At 43.0% G+C, this 7,856-nt stretch overlaps 1 pseudogene; it reads right to left on the bottom strand.

Annotated features, from left to right (window-relative positions):
- Window positions 1-1,136: 1,136 nt before the first annotated feature.
- Window positions 1,137-7,856, bottom strand: part of LOC146870907 (acidic mammalian chitinase-like) — a 206,756-nt pseudogene continuing 200,036 nt past the window's right edge.

Here is a 7,856-nt window from a genome sequence, read left to right as displayed (position 1 = left end):
CTCTTTATAAACGTATTTTAGCAAATGCACAGTTGAAGTCGTCTAAAAACCAGAGTGCTTCATTTGATTAGTCTAGCCGTGAAATCTTTGCATTTGAACGGATCTTGCGTAATTATCATGTACTGACAAACTGTCCTTTATATGAAAATAGAATAGAATAGAATTTTCCATTTTTAAGTGATGGGTACATTGATAAATTGTATATGTTTTTATGTGGAACTCTTCTGAGTTCCAAATCATAATAAATACATTCAATTGAATTGAATTGTATTGTCATGGGAGCAGCCCAACAATGGAAGATACTAAGGGGTAGTTGGCTTCACAGTGTCTCTCTAATACACATTCTACAGGCTAGTTGGTGCTTTCCCTCCACCCCAGTGTAGAAATGACCAGAGGTGTGCCTCCAATAGTTAGTATGAGTTGTGATTTTTTAAGGTGGCACACATTATTATTAGCTTGAGATGCCAGCACGTGCCTTCACTTTTAAATATACACTGCCCCTGTGGAGTCAGTAGCTTCCATTGGAATGAACTTCTAAAGAGAGAGAAGTGACCAGGGTCTTGAATCCGTGACCCCCTCAAGGTTAGAACAAGTCTTGCTGCTGTGCCCTGCCTCTTTTACTTTATTTTGTATCTTCTGCATTCTAACCCCTGACTATACTTTTGATAAATCTTGAAGTTGTACATGTTTTTATAGCTTAGTAGTGCACTACCCTATGGCCACTACTGCATTCAGCCATATTACTACTAAGCGCCACTGCCTCTTTCCTGAACATGAAATGGTAATGCTGCTTTGATGATGATGTAGTCCTCTCTTCTCCACCCTCCATGCCCTCCTGACATACTAAATTGAAATAAGGCATCTGGGGAGGAAGGTTTGGCAGTACTTATCAACTTTAAGTATACTACACTATATATTGCATGTGTATGTTCGCCAATACAAATAACTGGATCAACTGATCCTAAAGGCAAATGAAAACTATACATGACTGTGGATGTGAGCAGAATAGAGTCCTACAGGTACATGTAAAAAATGCCCAAACTAGGAATATTCCTGTCCTGATAGATATTTAGACTTATCTGCTGTTTGTGAAAAAAACGTGGTCTGGAGTAAACCAATGAGTTATGAACTTTAGATAGACTTCACTGATAAATTGAATTTATTTGCACATGATTTCTACAGCATCTTTGCTTCAAAGACCCATAAATCAAGTTTCCAAGGTTTCTCTCCTGGGCGGCCAATTACAGCAAGACCAGCTTGTGTCAAACACCAACCCATTAGCACACTTCATAGGGTATGTTCTGCCACCATCACATTGGTAGAACCTGGAAGGGTCTTCTGGATCGGCATAGAAACCATCAACTTTCCCAGAGCAAAAGCCTTGGTTGACTGGCGCAGTGGTCGTGCTTTCTGTCGGTGAGGTGGTTGGAGTAGTGGTGTCATCAGGATATGGGTGTGAGATTTCAGGTGCTGCAAGAAAATGGAAGAAAAGACTGACTAGATAAGATTCATTGCAGTTATGGAATGTTTTTATTGCCAATCTCTCTGCCCAGGATATAGCCATGGACTAAGGGGCTCATTAGGATGGCGGGCAGACCTGAGTCTGGCCGCCATCCCCGCGGTCCTGCACCACAAATTAGGATGCGACCACCACCATGGCGGTCGCATTCTGCAATTTAACATGGCGGCGGGTGCTGCTGACAGCAGCACCTGCCGCGATGTTAAAATCGCATGTCTAGCATTTCACTGCACCACATGGCAGGCACCACACGCAGCGAAATGTAGGGGGGTACCATAGGTAACCCCAAGTGCCAAGGGGCCCCTGGACCCAATCCCCACCAGCCTTTCCATGGCGGTGATGCTGCCATTGAAAGGCCTTTCATTTCCCACATCCTAATATGTTGGATGGTGCCTGCTAGGCACCGCCACCATATTAGTGGCCCTGCTCCGCCCGCCAGGCAATCATTACGATTGCCCCTGGCGGTAAAGTGACGGACGGACTTTGCGTCCGCCGCGATACCCACCGCCATCCTAATTTGGCAGAGGGTAAATCTCATTGCGATGGCGGAACGATAGCCAGTGCTGGCCCGGCGGTGGCGATCGTTTTGCCATCGTAATGAGCCCCAAAGTTACATTAACCAGCCCGGAGGACGGACAGTTTCTGAGTGTATCTGTGAGCTGGAGTTGTTTCCAGCACAAACATCTCATCAAGCTCAACTTCCATTTATGTGATGAGCAGTAAATGTATTAACCTGGTGGTAACTGTTTCCAGTGTAAGCAACAGACTCAAGCTCTGCTAGTAGGGATGGCCCTCTCCAGTGATGTTTCCACTCAATGATTTTAGTGAAGATTGCTCTTTCACTTGACACCGAGTAACTGAGAACTGGTTGTGTGCCAGAAGTAAGAGGTTCCCAAGCAAGCTCTCTCCTTAAATGTAGAACAAGCTCTTCCTCAACCACTCAGGAATCAGTCTGGTTTTTTTTATATTTACAGATATATGTGAAACAGTCCTAGTCACATGATGTATAGCAAGCAATGGGTGCTACAGCAATTTCACCAGCGACATATTACTGATTACAACAAACGTGTTTCCAGAATTTGGAGAATTTTGGTTATATTAATATGACTAGTATCATTTCACCAAAATGGCTACCAGTAATGACATCATACACATATTATCTCGCTGCAACCTCAAAGCAAGCGACATACCATGACCTTTCACTGCCAAGCAAAGCCTGTCATACAGTTGTTAACCATTCTTTATTGGGAAGTGGAGGCTGCAGCATGTTAATAAACAGAGATTTGAAACAGGCTCAAACATGTAAATGCACTAAAACTAGCAAAAATGGAAAACATCAAGAGCTTATTTCAAAAGACCATTAGCTGGATAGGGTTAATCACAAAGCACATAAATCAGAAAGAATTGCAAACAGGAACATTCTCCCAAAATGATGAACTTGCTTTTATCCTGAACTAGATAGTCAGTAAAAAATATCTTATCTTGTATGACATTATTAATGAGAACTCAATAGTTCAACTAAATATCACAAATTGAAGCCGCTTCCTTTGCAACTCTTCTATGTGTTGATGTATTATCATAAAACAGACTTCCACCCTTGATTTGGCTCAGATGTCATGCTTTAATTGATTCATTGTTTTAGCGTGGAATAATCTTACATAGTAATAGTATCTCTGAAGAGCAGGAAAACAAAAGGTCTGAAATGTGGCGTATGTCATGTATGCTGTACTGAAGCTTTATAGCCAGGGCCACTGGAAAATGTGTGGAATCCTGATTTCTGTGAATATTTATTGTTTGTGCATCGCTAAGTAATTGTTTTGATTTGTGTTGATCCTATTAAATCTCTGTTTGCAGCACACTTCAGAGTTACAAAAAAAATGTTTTATTTTTGCTTTCCTAACTGCTGAACGAATACAGTTCATTTAAAGGTATTTACATTTAGCTGTGTGTTGCAAAAATACGCAGTCGCGCCCCATGCAGGTGAGCGCGATGGGGCTGTGGGGTGGAAGTGACAGATGACGGAATTGGTCAAATAAATAAATAAAACCACTTACCTTGCGATCACCGCATCGCTGAGTTGTTTGTAAGTAGTTTTATTTATTTATTTTACCTATTCTATCATTTGTCACTTCCACCACCCACTTAATGAATTGGCTCCGCCCATAACCATAAGCCTCAACACATCAGCGCTACCTCGGGGGCCTCACACCTACATACCTGCCCAAGCACCTGGATACCCTCTTGAGTGATTAGTTCACTATACAAATCAATATTACATAACATAATATAACATTTAGGAAGCCTATGACAACAACTTAAAAATGAACTCAAATTAGAGAATGTATATAAAACTCAAAATGGAGCTTTAGGAAAGGTCATTTGAGTACATGAAGCAGTTTTGCAAACTAAAGAGAATGTGCTTCTACTGCACTGTTCAAAAGAAAGGAAGGGATGAAGGAAGGAATACATTAAAGAAGGCAGCAACAAATGCAGGCGCGAAGGGGGGTACTGGAGTGAGGAAACAAATAAGTGATGGATGAAAGAAGGAGAAAATAAGAAAAAGTGAAAGGAAGAAATTAAGAAATAGTGCGAGAAAAGAAGTGAACAATGTGTAATCGATAAATAGAAAGAAGAAAGGAAGAAGAGCAGAAGGAAGGTTTGAGGATAAGAAAGGAAGAAATTAAAGAATGGGGTGCAGGAAGGAGAAGGGAAAAAAAGAAAGTAAGGAATAAATGGAGGAAAAAGTGCACCAAGGGAGGAAGGATGGGGAATGAATGAGGATGTATGGAAGCAAGAATGGAAAGAAGAAAGGAGGTATGGATGGAGGGGCGGAGGAAGAGAAAAAGGAAAAAGATGGGACGGAGGAAAGAAAGGAGGTCAAGGGAATGTATGCGAGTTTGAAAGGTACTGGATGAAGCAGGGACAGAGGGAATAATGACAGTATAATATTGCAAAGAAATTGAAAAACAAAAGATTAAAATACATTTATGTGTCCTTAACACACCATGTATGTTTGTAAAGCACATATTCACCAGAGCTGGCCTTGACACCAAATTCAAAATGTTGCTATCCAGCTCAATGGCACTCATTTTATCGACCCCAGAAAGATGAAAGACTGAGTGACCACACCAAGATTTAAATGTATGACCCTGAGATCAAACACAGATTCCTGGAGTGGATATAAAGATATGTACGAGAAGGAAAAACATAAAAGGGAAAGGGAGGAAGAAGGAGAAGTCTGAAGGCAAGGATAGATACAAAGATACAAAGGTAGACAAAGAATGTGAAAAGAAGTGGGGAAAGCAGGAAATTGGGAATGCAAGATTGGAGTGAAACATGATGAGAATGAAAAGTGGAAAGAGTAAAAGGCAAGGGAAGAAGAGCAGACAGCGGGGATCGCATGAAAGGAGAGTGTAAATGAAAGATGGAAAGGTGTAAAATGAAAAGCAGTTATTGAGGGGAGGCGGCCATTAAGAGGAAACGTGGACGTAGGGCAGAAAGTGAAGGAAAAATGGAGAGAAGAAAAGGAGTGAGGTGTGAATGGGGGAAGAAAAGCAGATACTGAGGGACAGCCCCTTCTTCCCCTGCCCCCTCCACAGTTCTGGTGTAGCTTTCCTGTGACCCTGCTCCGACCACTAGGAGAGGACTAAGGGGATATGGAGTTATGTGCTTCTCGCATTTTGGACTGAACCTTAAAGAAGGAGCATAGAGAGGGGGTGATCTTTATACGTTCTGTTGATTTACTTACTTCCTTTCCTCCAGAAATCCCTAGATGTATAATTATCACCAGACTCATTGGGAGGGGGCAGTTACCAAACCCTGCGGTGTTTGAGATGGAATCGCTGTAAGCTTTCCTTTTCAGAGTTTGCCTTCCTCTGTTCCTGAAATGTTTTGAAAAGAAGGGTGGACCTGGGTTGGCTCTACCCAACTCGAGACCCTAGGCTTTCTTGTGGGACACCACCGGCACAAATTAAGCACTGGGAAGGACGCAAGTAAATTGGCAGTGCTCTTGGGAGGGGCAGACACAGGTGAGAGAAGGAAACCCTTCGAATAAGAAGCAGGCAAAAGAGAATGGCAGGAGATCCAATCAGTTGTAATCAATGGGAGGGCTCTAAGCTAATGTATGGTCTTAGAAACCCCACAATATGCCTTACATCAGCGCATGCACTGTCTTGGAGGGTCTACCTACCACGGACCAGGACACAGACCTGGAGGCATAGAAACATACAATGAAGCTGACGCATGGTCTGATAGATCAGAAGACAGGCTAACACATATACAGAGAGACCACTGGATGTACGGAGAGATAATATGGGCCCTTAATGATTTATACGCTGGAATTTATTATTATAACGCAAACTCTGAAAAAATGACAGGCCAGCCAACTTAGTAAAGAGTGTGGAGGAATTCAATTACAGATGTCTTAACCTCAAAATTATAAACTGTGGTCCTTGTTCTGGCAGCCTCTGCTCTCCTTAATTAAGTGAAATGCGTTAATTTAGTGTTGCTCGCTGAATCTTAGTGAATACACTTTAACATGCAAGTTTATGGGTGTGCACAGCCTCATGGGGCATTCCAAACCAGGAACTAGCGCTTCCCGCCTACTTCTAGTCCCTGTATGCAGTGCTGTGGAAAGGTGGCAAAGTGAGAACTTTGCAAGAATCCAGAGCCAGATATAAAAGGAGCCACGGCATAATGAAAGAGGCTGTTAAACTGATATAATGAGAACGCTGCCCTAATCGGTCTACTCACCGCATGGCAGTAAAAGGGTAAAGTAATTTGGAAGCATCTTATTCCTTGCACAAGAAGATATTGTATACGACTCCCCATCCCTGAAACTTTTGGTTCAAAGTGGGAAGGGGGGTGGAGATAGTTTATTTTCCATCTGGTTACTGCCTTGGTTGGGCGGAATGTCTTCAACCTGGTAATCCTCGCTCAGTAACGCCATGTTATTAATTAGTCAAAATATTATATTGAGTTAGACAGAACTCTGGGCAAACAAACACCAGGTCAGATATACATATGTCATAGAGTCACGGGTGTCAGTGTGCCCACAACAGCTCTAAATAGCGCAGAGCATCATAAAATACAAAATATTAGATGGAACACCTAACACACTTCCAGCACTGCACAGGTGTACCACTTAGATGTATATTACTGTGCCCACAACAGCGCTTGCACACACCATCAGGACCCACCAACATACAACAGAATGTGTGTAAACAGAGCTCCTTAACTCCACACAACACAGCCCACGAAAGGCATCAGTTGGATATCCAAGTTCACAAACAGCACCCACATCATCAAGTTAATACACACATATGCAAACTTGTATGATAATAAACAAACCAGATCACCAGTTGGCGCATAAGCCTGGTAGATAGACCTCCGGCCACACCCAGGAAACGGACAACACATATCATTATCAACAATCAAACATTGTCACACTGACTGCACAAATCACTTGGCATGAGCACTGAAAGATCCAGTCTGCCATGAAATCCTTTAAAAGAAGGTGACAAGACACCATTCGCAGTGGGGTTTATAAGGCAATACCCCTAACAGCCCGATGCCAAATAATTATAACAGATCACTTGATTATGATTTATTTGGAATTTTAAAAAACAAAAATCGAACACAATACAACAGTCCTTACACAAACAAACCTTATATTCACAGATGATATTTACACATAAACTTTATCAAATCGATACATTAACAGTTGAATATAAATATGCATGCACTCATACCTTTCCTCCGGCTCTGTCGCTGCCTGCCTCTTGCTTCCCCTGCCCCTTCTCTTCCTAGGTATCTGTACGTTTCTGTTCCATCTAGTGTTCTTTCTCTCTTTCCTCACACTCTCGCTCTCTGCGCTTCACCTTCCTCCGGTTTTGTTTGCGCTTCTTCTTTTCTCTTCTCTCTCGTCCCCATTTTTCTACTTTTCATCATCGTCTCCTCTCCCGCCACTTCTTCTCTTCCCTCCTCACACCCCGTCCCTTCTTGGCAGGTCTCTGCGCCTCGCTCAGCTGTGCTAGCATGTCCCGTTACTCTGCCCTTCCCAAAGTTATGGCCTAGAAACGGAAACAAGTAAGATTCCCCGGCGCCCCTCTCACCCCACTCCTTGTTACACAAACCCCAGCACCCCCCCCCCCCCACACACACCGAGAGCACTGGGGACTGACACAGCCACGTCCTGGCCAGAGAGAGCCGAGGTGGAGGCTTGAGGGGAGGGGGGATCTCGCTCCTGTTGTCCCCGAGCATGGTTTGTCTGAAGGAAAGTTTTGCATTTAAAGTATGCAAGGTGTCAGGGAGCGCAGGACCCCTGAGCTGTGTCAAG

This window comes from Triturus cristatus, chromosome 1_1 (genome assembly GCF_964204655.1).
Source record: "Triturus cristatus chromosome 1_1, aTriCri1.1, whole genome shotgun sequence".
NCBI classification, from domain to species: Eukaryota; Metazoa; Chordata; class Amphibia; order Caudata; family Salamandridae; genus Triturus; species Triturus cristatus.
This window is presented reverse-complemented; position numbering and strand designations above follow the sequence as displayed.